At 40.3% G+C, this 13,347-nt stretch overlaps 1 long non-coding RNA gene across 1 annotated transcript; it reads right to left on the bottom strand.

The window, feature by feature from the left end:
* Window positions 1-3,486: 3,486 nt before the first annotated feature.
* On the bottom strand, window positions 3,487-5,212 carry LOC108412384. The gene is made up of 2 exons (XR_001856653.2): window positions 4,573-5,212; window positions 3,487-4,273 (listed from the first exon to the last, which is right to left on the bottom strand). It is a non-coding gene; the product is annotated as an uncharacterized LOC108412384 (long non-coding RNA).
* Between the last annotated feature and the right edge of the window lie 8,135 nt (window positions 5,213-13,347).

Genomic DNA, 13,347 nt, shown 5'->3' with positions numbered 1-13,347 from the left:
ACTGGGAAATGTGTGTGCAGCACAAATATTTAACTAGTATTTCATTTCAAATACCATGCAGAACTGATCATATTACACAGCAGCGTGTGTATAACTGAATAGTGTTGGATTAGTTTTTAAGTTGGCCGTTGGTGGTACTACACTAAATATACACTGTCTAAAATATTGGAAGGAAGAATCTTGAGGTGCCCCCTTTTTTTTAGCCATAAAATGCAGTTTCTGCCTATTTGGGGTTCATCAATATCTAAAGAATGCTAAAGTTATTTTCTCCATTTTATCTTCACATTTGCTCATTGAATTGTTTTCATTACTGAGGGTTGTCGTCCTTCCCCTTATACCCTCACTGCTGTGGTGAACGCAGTCATCTGGTTAAACTAAAGTCACTCATGTTTATAAGAATGCTCCACATTACCCAAAACCTAAAAGCTTTGGCTGCACAAAGTCTAAGCTAAGAGCCACAAAAAGCATGGACACCATGAAGGTCATCAATGTTTTTGCCAAAGGTTACACAATGCAGCTATAAAACCCTGTCCAGATGTGCAAGATGGGCAATGAGTATGCATTGGACATTGGTTTAATTAAATGAATGTAAACATTCATATGTCCCTTTTCATTGAAATTCATTAAATGTCTCTTTCCTACTAGAAGAGCAGCAGCTCCTGAGAGCTTCTTCATATGGCCATTTATTAATGGTCTTCAAATAAATCCTCGTCCTGCAAAACTTCCCAAGGAACCAGGCAAACTGTGGGGTAATATACACAACTCACCAAAAGTTAGGGATATTTGGCTTTTGGGTGAAATTTATGGAAAATGTAAAAAGTTCACGCTACTGTGATGTTATATCATGAAAGTAGATCATTTAAGTAGAAGCGTGCAGTGGTGATTTCCGCATCTCAAACAATTTACTGAAACAAAAGCCAACAACACTGGTGGGTGTAACGTTACCCCAACAGTGTCTCAATAACTTGTCATGTGTCCTTGAGCATCAATTACAGCTTGACAACGACGTCTCACGCTGTTCACAATTGACTCATTGTCTGCTGAGGCATGGCATCCCACTCTTCTTGAAGGGCCGGCCCTCAGGTCATTGAGGTTCAGAGTTATGAGCCTTTACACAGCGACTCAGCTGATCCCATAGGTTTTTATGGGATACAGGTCTGGAGAAAGTGCACTGTAAACAATGTCTGTAGATTTTACAGTGAAAAACTGTGAAAGCATGACAGTAAAAGACTGTAAACTCTAAAAAGGTTCAATACAGTTTCTGTAACAGTAAAATACTGTAAATATGTATAACGTCTAAAACACTTTCTTACATCTCTTCTCTGGAAAAAATACGTTATTCCAATGTGAAATACTCTTGCACTGTGTTTTTAACCGTAATATTCCGTAAAATTTAAATAACAGCACGAACTGTAATTTTTCAGTTTATTTTTTGTGAAAAACACATTTTGTTACTGTTGAATCTAATAGCTTTTGGGCAAGTAAGAGAAAATGTACATTTTGTATTGCTTTTCTCAGTTAAATACACAAACCATTACGTGCCGTACAAGTGCAAAATCATATTCTGATTCTGAGCAAAGTAATAAAACAGTATATCTGGGCTTTTTTCAGAATTCCAATAATTTAGGTAACTCCTGACACATCTTGAAAGAGTATCTATAAAATCTGTGGACAAATCTCTTGCACTGCATTTTGGACATAATGGACAAAATAATCTTTAAAAATTGGAATTTTTTAAGATTATTGCCTCTAATAATTGGAGACAGAGTGCAGGATCCACAAGATGATGTGTGGCAATTAACTCTACAACTGAAAGACATAGTTGACTTGGTTTGTGCTCAGAAAATTTCCAAGCCGGGGGTTGCTTACTTAGATGCTCTCATTCAAGAATATTTGGATTCCAGGAAGGCACTGTTTCCAGATAACAACTTGAGACCAAAGCATCATTATTTACGGCACTACGCAGGATTTATCCTAAAATTTGGCCCACTGATCCGGTTATGGACTATGCGCTTTGCATACATGCAACATGGATAGATCGGGGAGCAGACATGACAGACAAACCAGAACAGAACAGAACATCCAACACAGCAGATGACAGTTCAGACAGACAGAGACCAGCACTAGACTAATGAAAACACAGGGTTTAAATGCAAGAGGGCTAACAAGGGTTCACAGACACAGATGGGAACACAGGTAAGAATAATCAGGGGAGGAGTCACCAAAAAAAGGGGCCATACTAGGAAACCAAAACAACTGCACATGGAAGATCAAAACACAACATGAACACATGGACAGGACTGGGAGGGGCCATTTGTGGCATCAGTGTAAAGAGAGACCAGTTACACCGGCCTGACTATAGAGAGAGACCAGTTACAGACCAGTTACACCAGCCTGACTATAGAGAGAGACCAGTTAGAGACCAGCTACACCAGCCTGACTATAGAGAGAGACCAGCTACAGACCAGTTACACCAACCTGACTATAGAGAGAGACCAGTTAGAGACCAGTTACACCAGCCTGACTTTTAATCAACACTGATATTGTTTGATATTGTAATTTTTAGTCGATAACCTAAAACGAACTTCAAATTTCGTTACATAAATGAAGGAAACGACAAGCAGATAAGCAGGTTATTATGGAAGATGCAGACTCATATCATTTATTTTTTATTATAATAGAGAGTATCAGACTTTCAAGGCTTTTGGAGGGCCTAGCTAGGTCCATCGTTATTTGTGGCCCAACACCCCTGCATATGACTCGCGCATCTTAAACGTCATAACAGTTTCACATATGTGACAAGTGTCACTATCTAACACAGTCATTATCACTGAGCACAAAAGCTCTGCAGTCACTTCCTGCCTCCAGCAGTTTTAAGCTGACAGGCAGTGCATACAGGGTCACTTTTAGAGTTAGGTATTAAAGTTAACATCAGTCAGAGCAGATATGATGGAGGATATATATGAAAATTCAGGAATTACTGCAGACAACAGAAGAAATTCAGACAGCAGTGGACATTCATATGAAGACATTAATGCCTATGAGGACTCCAATGCAGTAACTGCAGATAATATGTATATTAAAAATCCGGTGAAAGACGACAAAACCTCTCACTCACATACAGCAGATCCTCAGCACAGAGGTAAGTTTAAGTACTTATTGAGATTCTTCACTCACCCATGTATTCCTACATTAAATAGTCATATAGGCCCCACACTAAAATGTATCGTCAACCAGCTTCAAATTGTAATCAAAAGAAATATTGTAAATTATTGTATTGACATTGTAAATAGCCGGTGTAGCTTGTGTTGTGCTATAACATACCATTTGCCTGCTGGACCATTTAGAAATATGAAAGTAAATTGGAGTTTGAAGCCCTGAAACAGACACAAAGCAGTTCAATCAGTGCAATAAACAGATGTGGATTTCAAGTCAAGTGTCTTTGTAAGAAAAATTCTCTGTTTATAAACAGCCTGGAATCACTGGTTGTATTTGAAGTCTTTTATTCTTGCAGCAAGGGAGCAGTTACACTCAGAACATAGTCTGGATGTAAATTCTCAAAAAATAGACATACGAACGTGATACTTATAGCAGAGCAGGCAGTGTCCTTCTTCCTTCAGTGTTGACCGCACCAGTTCTCGGCAGTTAATTTGAGAAGTGAGGAATCCGGTTTACTGAGAACTGGTGTAGCTCCTTTTTAGCTTCGTGCGCACAACCCCTACGAGTATTTTAATGCTTATACATATTTTTATCCTTACACGATTAATGCTAACACATCTCTTTTTCTTATGTGACCTTGCAATGCTCACATCACAGCCTAGAATGTAATAGTCTTCAGTTACGGCACAGAGTATAAAGTTTAGTTTTTCTAGCATTTCCCTCCTGTTTATACTATATGTGAGGGGTTTTAAGCAAGGTCAGTTAAATCATTAATGCAACTGACCCAACAAGTGATTAATGCAATCAAATTGATATATGATTAATGCAATTGAACTGACAGTGTACATCTGGATTACTTTCTACAGTTTACTCTTCGTTAGATTTTCATAAATTGCTTCATAAATCATTCACTTGTGTGTTCACTGTCCGTTTGGTTACAGTCGAGAATCTCGAGAGTCTTGTTCAGTCAGCATGGCTGTGTAGCCTGAATAGTCTGGGTTGAGTGCCTCGGTCATCATGACTTTGGTGACTGCAGAGTCGATGAGGCACAGGGCGAGTCCTCTTGCACATGGGATGAAGCAACATCCACAAATGGTGATGAGAGCGGCTGCAACTGCAACAGAAATCAAAACAGAAGAGGCAAGAGCACTAAACTTCCCAAACCAGGATTCCAGTAGTGTAGTGTCAACTCCAGCATTATTGTGCATTTCTTTAGATAGAGCTTCTAGGCCATGAAGAGCCCTGGTGAAGCTGCCATCTGGGGAGGTGTTATTGCATATGAATGTACAACATAAATCCACAAACATGTTGCATGCACCACCCCTTTCGGCCAGCAGCATGTCTAAAGCAATCCAGGTGGCATGGTGGGCTTTGCAGCGGGAATCAGGTAGGATTGGAAACCCAGTTTCTTACCTTCAAATTTCCAGTGTCCCAGCATCTATGGGTGATCCCGTCACTCCTCCACTGCCCAGAGAATCCTGGCCTCTTTTTAAAGCACAACTGCTCTCTTCAGAGCGTGCCAAAGGTCTTTTTGTAAAGGAGTCTCAGACTCCCCCACGCAGTTCAAGTCAGATGTTGGGATCCGGCTCAAAGGCCCAAGTTGTAAGAAAGATTCTCTGTTTAAAAACAGCCTGGGATCACTGGTTGTCTTTGAAGTCTTTTATTCTTGCAGTAAGGGAGCAGTTACACACAGAACATAGTCTTGATTCAAATGCTCAAAGAATAGACATATGAACGTGATACTTATAGCTGAGCAGGCAGTGTCCTGCTTCCTTCAGTGTTTATCAGTCTTTTTTTTATCAAAACCTTTAAAACAAGTGAAACAGAACCATTAAAGGGGAATATTTCACTGGTCCAAACTGCTTATTCCAAAACTATTGTAAAACTCTCAGGCATCAGGCAACATATTTATTATCAATTTAATGTAATCTTTTTCTGTAGTGTAGCTTTTAGAGACATTAAACTCTTCAGACGTCTGGTTCCTGTAACTACTACTACGAACAATTCTGACTCAGTAAGTTTCTCTAGAACAGAGCACTTAACACCAAACCAGTCTGAATGACTCTGTTTACATTTTAATGATCACTTTACACAAACCCTGAGGTCACCAAACCGGACACCCTCCATCCCCTGACTGCACCTAGAAATTCTATCCATAAAAATTCTGAATAGAATCGGTGACAAAGGGCAGCCCTGACGGAGTCCAACTCTCACTGGGAACGAGTCTGACTTTCTGCCGGCTATGCGAACCAAACTCCAGCTTTGTTTGTACAGGGCCTGAATGGCTCGTAGCAAAGAGCCATGTACCCCGTACTCCCGAAGCACCTCCCACAGAATACCCCGGGGAACATAGTCGAATGCCTTCTCCAGATCCACAAAGCACATGTGGACTGGTTGGGCAAACTCCCATGAACCCTCCAGAATCCTGGAGAGGGTGAAGAGTTGGTCCAGTGTTCCACGACCAGGGCGGAACCCGCACTGCTCCTCCTGGATCCGAGGTTCGACTATAAGCTGGACTCTCTTCTCCAATACCCCTGCATAGACCTTACCAGGGAGGCTGAGGAGTGTGATTCCCCCCTGTAGTTGGACCACACCCTCCGGTCCCCTTTTTTAAAAAGAGGCACCACCACCCCAGTCTGCCAATCCAGTGGCACCGCCCTCGATGTCAATGCAATGTTGAAAAGGCGTGTCAACCAAGACAGCCCCACAACATCCAGAGCCTTGAGGAACTCAGGGCGGATCTCATCCACCCCTGGAACCTTGCCACCAAGGAGCTTCTAACTACCTTAGCGACTTCGGCCTCTGTAATGGACAAGCTTATTCCCATGTTCCCAGACTCTGCCTCCTCACTGGAGAACGTGTCGGTGGGATTGAGAAGGTCCTCAAAGTATTCCTTCCACCACCCTATAACGTCTTTAGTCGAAGTCAGCAGCACACCCATCTCCACTAAAACAGAACAATTTAATAAAAAGCCTGGCAGTGAGGTGTGTTGTGTGGAGTCAGTACATAGTAGAAAATATAATTTCAGTGGATCATGGTTCAGTTATGTACCCCTGAGGGTACCACTACAGTGAAAACAAGGGTACTGCCCCAATGACAGTGTCCTACCTTTTTTCTGAGAGTGTAGTTATAGTCTGGATCAGCTTTTAACCAGATATTTGAATTTCATACAGTTTCCATACAAATCAAATTTGGATTTTCTTTTGTTTTGTTAAAAATAAGTCATAGCAGGTGGCTAAAAGACTGAATTTAATATGATAAATGACAAAATTTATCTTTATTTTTTTGGTTTGATCAATGCAAAGACATTTTCTTTAGCTTTGTTATTAAGCGAGCTCAGAGAACAACATTTTTAAATTTCATTTATGAATATTAATAAATTAATTTAAACAAATCATATATTCATATATACCTTCTCACTTGCATACTTCATTCCAAATATACTGGACCTGTGGTGTAGACGGCCGGGCGACCGGGGTCCTCTCTGTATGGAGTTTGCATGTTCTCCCCATGTCTGCATGGGTTTTCTCTGGTCCAGACAGCTATACTGCCATTTCCAAGCATTTCAAGGTGTCCAAAACATTACATCATCGCAAAGTACAAGGAGACACATCCTGTTAGAAACAAATCTGGGAGAGGAAATAATCAAAAATATCAAGAAGAACCCCTGGAAGTCTCTGTGAAGATGACTGGAGCTGAACTGGCCTCTTCTGAACTTTAAGTTTCAAGGAAGACTTTTTGTGAGAGCATCAAAGCAAGACTGACGTTTATCTGTGAAACATAGGGATGAGTTTTGGACTTCTGTCTTTTGGTTTGAAAAACCAAAACTTTGGCGGAAAAGAACACCAAAATCAATGTCCTGGAGTGGCCTGCTCGAAGCTCAGAACTCAATTCTACAGAGAATCTAAAGTGGGAGCTCAAGATTATGGTCTATGCTCCAAGACCATGTCATTTGCATGAGCTGCAACAATTTGCCATGGAGGAATTACTGTTAATTGTCAGAGGACTACCAATTTTGGCCTTTTTTGGTCATTTTTGTTTTTTTCTTGACTCAACTCAGGGCATCAATAAAATATCCTCATCAAACTTTGTGGAGATTTTGTTTTTGTTCTATTGGAAGGATTTATACTATAAACAATTTAGTACTGGTGTACTACGAGTTTAGCTTGATTTCATAAAGGAGGCTTTACTGTAAGCAGTTTTTTTATTAAATTAAACAGCCTTGCATAACTATGCTGTTTAGGCTACTGTTTTGCTGACTGGTGTTAATATTCTAAAATTCACACATTTGCAGCAGCTAGCTAGTTAGCAGTGTTTGTAGTTTAATATTGTTTGCTAATCAGAGTTAAATTGGTTAGTGATGTTGGGTTATAAGGCTAGTTTACAGTGGTTTGAGCATTTTAATTAGCATCTAAATTAAGCAAGTTACCTAAATCTGCTTGCATGGCATTGGACCTGGCAGTAAAGAGTTTTACTATTTTCAGTATAAACTGTATTGTACTGTATTAGATTGTATTCTCTTAAGCCTCCTGTTATCCTCAAATGTACCAAGCTCTTTTATCCTTGGGCTCAATTTGCCCCCCGAAATTTAAAACCCCCAGGTAAAATTGAAGTTCTTGTGGGTGATATGCTTTCCCCTGCCTCACGTTTTACAAACCCTCAGTGGTTCTCTACTATAGGTATCGTTAGGTTAACTTAAGGCAGAGGGAGGTTTTTGAATATTATACAATTGCATGCTATAGTGACCTCATTATCATCCAAAACAATCAAAACAAATGTGTATAAAATGTTGACATTTTGTTTTATACAGCCTGGGGTTGAAAACATTAATGTCATGTTACCTAGTTATCAGCATTAAATAAGGGAAAGTTAATAAATATTAAACAAGAAGTCAATCATTTATTTACAGACATTAAACACTGAATGTGTAAAGGTCCAGCCTGCACTGCTGGCTGCCAGTAGAGGGCGAAGGCGGCAAGGTGCCCAGCCTGCGCTGTCAGCTGCCAGCAGAAGACAGCGGCCACAAAGTGTTATAACTTCAGGGAACTCCAATTCCCAGAAGCCATAGGGTTGATTAGGCCCAACCTGACACACCTGTGGACTCCTCTACTTAAGGCTGTGGCAAACAGCACTCCTTTGTCACACCTTTGTAGAAGAGTGACTGGTATGGTATGCAGCCCACGTGGGTATTTAAACGAAAATAAAAGAAAAACCCAGGAGAGTATTTGCCCAGAATTACTCGAAAAAAAAAGACACAAGAAGGCTTGAGCTAGAAACTTTCAAGCCACACAAAAGGTGTTTGCTCCACTAAGAGCAAACAAGTGAAACAAAGTCTGCTTTCGCTTCCTAATTACAGTGGAAGTGTTTTCTTTAGCTTTTATTTCATGTTTCTAGTTCGAAAGCAGCTCAAACTGAAGCTGGTGTTTCCTTTGTTTTCCATTTTCCTGCCTTTTTATTTCCATGGACAAGCCTGGCTCTGGGTCACCTCAACTCCTGAGGTGTTTAAAAACTCCTGCTCTGTCTGATCTATTCAAACCAGCACAACACACTCTAACACATCACCACTAGCAAGCAAGCAAAACTTATTTATATAGCGCTTTTTACAACAGGTGTTGTCACAAAGCAGCTTTACAGAACAATCAGTATTACAGAGAGAAGAGAAAAGAAGAAAGAAAATCCGGGTCCGAGCCCCCATGAGCAAGCCAGCGGCGAGGGTGGCAAGGAAAAACTCCCTAAAAGAGGAAGAAACCTTGAGAGGAAGACTCAGAAGGGGAACCCATCCTCCTAAGGTCGACACCGGATAGCAAACATTATTAGTATGAAGTATTATAGTAAAGTGGGAAAAGAAAGATCTGAGGGTGAGGACTGCACAGCGCTGTAAAGCAAGAAGCTCAGTGGTGGTCAAACCGGTCCAGAAGGCTGGTGAGCAGCGGCACCAATCAAGGCAGTAGAGGCAACAGCATCAGGCGCACAGGATGGGCAGCTGATCAGCTCGGCAGAGAAAGGAAAGAAAAACAGAGTTAGTACTGTAAAGAGTGGCTGACCACAGATTACAGTAAAACAGAGCAGCAGAGACTCCAGCAGGTCTAGACCTGACAGGGAAGACAAGTCACCAAATGCTTGACTGTACAAATAAGTTTTTAGCCTAGACTTAAAGACTGGGGCTGTGTCTGATTCCCGAACATTAACAGGAAGATTATTCCAGAGCTGGGGGGCTTTGTATGAGAAGCTCCGCCCCCTGATGTAGCTTTATTTATTCTAGGTACCAGTAGTGAGCAGCACCTTGTGATCTAAGTAGGCGTGATGGTTCATAGTGGGAGAGGAGCTCACTCAGGTACTGAGGGGCGAGTCCGTTTAGAGCTTTATAGGTCAGTAATAGGATTTTATAATCAATGCGAAATTTAACTGGTAACCAGTGCAGGGCTGATAAAACTGGACTAATATGGTCAAACTTCCTAGTTCTTGTGAGGACTCTGGCTGCAGCGTTCTGGACTAGCTGAAGCTTGTTAAGGCTTTTGCTGTGACATCCAGACAGCAGGGTATTACAATAATCTAGCCTTGAAGTGATAAATGCATGAACTAGCTTTTCTGCATCCTGTAGAGATAATGAATTTCTTAATTTAGCAATATTGCGGAGATGCAGGAAGGCTGTTCTAGTAATATTAGTTATATGTGTGTCGAAGGAGAGATCAGCGTCTATCATGACCCCTAGATTTTTAACAGATAGGCTTGATGAAACTGAGAGATTGTTAAGTTTTAGTGTTGAGTTAGACAGTCTGTTTCTGGCTAATTTTGGACCAAGAAGCAGGACCTCTGTTTTATCTGAGTTAAGTAACAGAAAATTATTTGACATCCAATCTTTTATGTCTTTTATACAGTCCTCAATCTTGCCAAGTTTAATTTTATCATCCGGTTTACTTGATATATATAACTGGGTGTCATCTGCATAACAGTGGAAATTTATGCCGTGTTTACTGATAATGGTGCCTAGTGGTAGCATATATATTGTAAATAATATAGGTCCTAAAACAGAGCCTTGTGGAACACCATAAATTACTTTTGCACGAGCAGATGATTCACCCTTTACATTAACAAACTGATATCGATCGGTGAGGTAGGACCTGAATCAGGAAAGAGCTGTTCCTGTTACCCCTACAAGGTTTTCTAGTCTATCTAGTAGGATAGCGTGGTCTATTGTGTCGAATGCTGCACTAAGGTCAAGGAGGACTAACAACGACACATTTCCTTGGTCCGTGAATAATAGAAGATCATTTATAATTTTTACTAATGCTGTTTCTGTACTATGATGTGGCCTAAAACCAGACTGAAATTTTTCGTGTAGATTATTCCTATGCAAATAAGGGCTTAATTGTTTTGCTACCACTTTTTCCAGGATCTTAGATATGAAGGGGAGATTTGAGATGGGTCTATAATTTGATAGTTCACAGGGATCGAGGTTAGCTTTCTTAATCAGCGGTCTAATTACTGCAAGTTTAAAAGTTTTTGGGATATATCCGAGGCTAAGAGAGGAGTTTATTATTGACAGAATAGGCTTAGTTATTTCTGGTAAGATTTCCTTGAGTAGACCTGTAGGGATCGGGTCCAGAATACAGGTCGATGGTTTTGCAGAAGAGACTATTTTGATTAGTTCATTTTCTTGGAGTAATGTAAACAATTCCAGCCTATCTGGAGTGACTCTAATATTCTCAGGGTCTAGACTGGAATTATAAGCCACCAGGTTTGTGGAATTTAACTGTGTGTTCAGAATTTTCTGTCTAATTTTTTCAATTTTATCACCTAAAGAAATTCAGAAAATCATTGCTGCTATAGGCTGATGGCATCTGGGGTTCAGTGACTCTCTTGTTCTCTGTTAGTTTAGAAATTGTGCTAAATAGTAGTCTGGGATTGTTCTTATTGTTTTCTATGAGAGAGGAGAGATAGGCTGAACGTGCTGCAGTAAGGGCTCTTCTATAGTCTATAAGGCTCTCCTTCCAGGCGGACTGGAACACTTCTAATTTAGTCAGACGCCATTTTCGCTCTAGTTGCCTGGCAGTCTGTTTTCTATCAATCAATCAACCTTTATTTTGACTCGGAAGTACATTGAGGGCAACCCTCATTTTCAATGTAGCCGAGCATTTACAAAAACAGGGATTGACATGACAAAGAAAATAATAACTACATTTAATCATTTTAAATTAAAAGAAAATTTAAAATAACAGTGAATAAAAGATAAAAGTAGATAAAAATAGAACTTGAGATTTTAAATGGTAAGAAATTAAGATCGAAATAGATAAGAAATTAGTAAAGTAATAGTACAATATCACAAATAAAAAAAAGTAATCATAAAAACTTAAAATAAAATGAGGAAATAAATAAATAAATAAATAAAAAGAGATAAAAAAACTAGGAGAACTAATACAAAAATAAGTTATATATAGTGTAAATATAATTAAGTAAAACAGGTACAGGCTGTCTGTAGGTGGTTTGATATTAAAAGTTTAAAATGACTGAGTGACACCAGTTACCTGAGTTTTAGTGTTTCCTGTAGTGAATTCCAGCTCACTGGTGCACTGTAACTAAAAGCAGATTTTCCCAGTTCTGTAAAAACTCTTGGTACCTGGCAGCTGATCCAATTACTAGAGCGAGTCTGATAATTACTGTTATTTGTAATCATCAATGAGGTGATGTATTCTGGCAAATGACCGGAAAGTGTCTTATAAATAAAAATCAACCAGTGTGTTTCCCTTCGTACCGTTAAAGAGGGCCACCCAACTTTTGCATACAGCTCATAGTGGTGAGTTCTGTACGGATCTCCAGTGATGAACCTCAGGGCAGAGTGATACACTGGGTCCAGTAATTTGAGAGAGCTGGAGGGAGCATATTTATAGATAACGTTTTAAAGTTCGAGTGTGATCATTATACCACGGGGCGAGTTTTTTCTGCCGTACTATTTTGCTTTTTAATGGAGCTACACTGTCTAACGTAGATCGAAGAGTATCCTCTAGGAATTTGGTCATAGTATCTAATTCAGTAGGATCAGATGGACAGCTGACTGAAGTTGATAACTGCGGGAGGTTTCTGATAAAGCTGCCAGCTGTGGAGGAAGTTATAGTCCTCTTAACCTGGTAGCATGGTGATGAGCGCATATTACCACTAAACTGGATTTTGTATGAGATTAAGTAATGGTCTGAGACGGCTGAGCTCTGGGGGAGAATGGCTAAGTTATCTATGTCTACACCAAAGGTCAGTATTAAGTCTAGAGTGTGGTTGAGGTAGTGTGTGGGCCCTTTTATAATTTGGGTGAATCCCATGGAGTCTATGATAGATATGAATGCCTTACTTAGTGTGTCGTGAGGGTTGTCGATTGTGGATATTAAAATCTCCGACAATTAATATTTTATTTGAAAACGTTATTAGGCTTGATAGAAACTCAGAGAATTCTTGTAAGAACTGAGAATACGGACCGGGTGGCCTGTAAATTGTGATTAATAGAAATGAATGTTTATTTGTTCCTTGCTCAAGTATATTAAGTACAAGAACTTCAAAAGAAGAAAATGTAGGTCCTGCTTTCTGGTTCATGCCTAAAGCTCTAGCATGGATGGTTGCTATACCTCCACCCCGACCGCTTAAAGGAGGGCTGTGTGCATAGCTGTAGCCTGCGGGAGTGGCTTCATTTAGACTAAGGTACTCATCGGGTCTAATCCACGTTTCTGTGAGGCACAGAGCATCAAAACCATGATCTGTAATGATTTCATTTACAATAATGGCTTTAGATGCCAGGGATCTAATGTTAAGCAGGCCTAGTTTTAGACCAAAGGTGTGGTCGTTGTAAACCAGTGTAACTGGTCTGATATGAATGAGGTTACTAAGGCAAACGTTTCGAGGCTTTTTGATGTGTTGTTTTATTCGGGGAACAGACACGGTCTCAATTGTATTTATACAATAAGCATTTGTAGAAGTGCTAGCAATTGGCTTATTTCTAGCAGTAACACTAGCATGGTGAGCAGTAACATTTCTATTTTTGCCGCTACTTACGTGGCCGCTTTGAAGTCAGCGGATGGCCCTCTCGATGTTCCCTGAGAGGACGACGGACCCCAGAGGACTAGGGTGAAGCCCATCCCTCCGGTAGAGCGCTGGCTGCTCCCAAAACGAAGACCAGTTGTCCACGTAGCCCAAACCGTTGCAGGC

Source organism: Pygocentrus nattereri, chromosome 22, assembly GCF_015220715.1.
Source record: "Pygocentrus nattereri isolate fPygNat1 chromosome 22, fPygNat1.pri, whole genome shotgun sequence".
In the NCBI taxonomy this organism is placed as follows: Eukaryota; Metazoa; Chordata; class Actinopteri; order Characiformes; family Serrasalmidae; genus Pygocentrus; species Pygocentrus nattereri.
The sequence above is the reverse complement of the archived record's forward strand: the minus strand, read 5'-3'. Positions and strand labels throughout refer to the sequence as shown.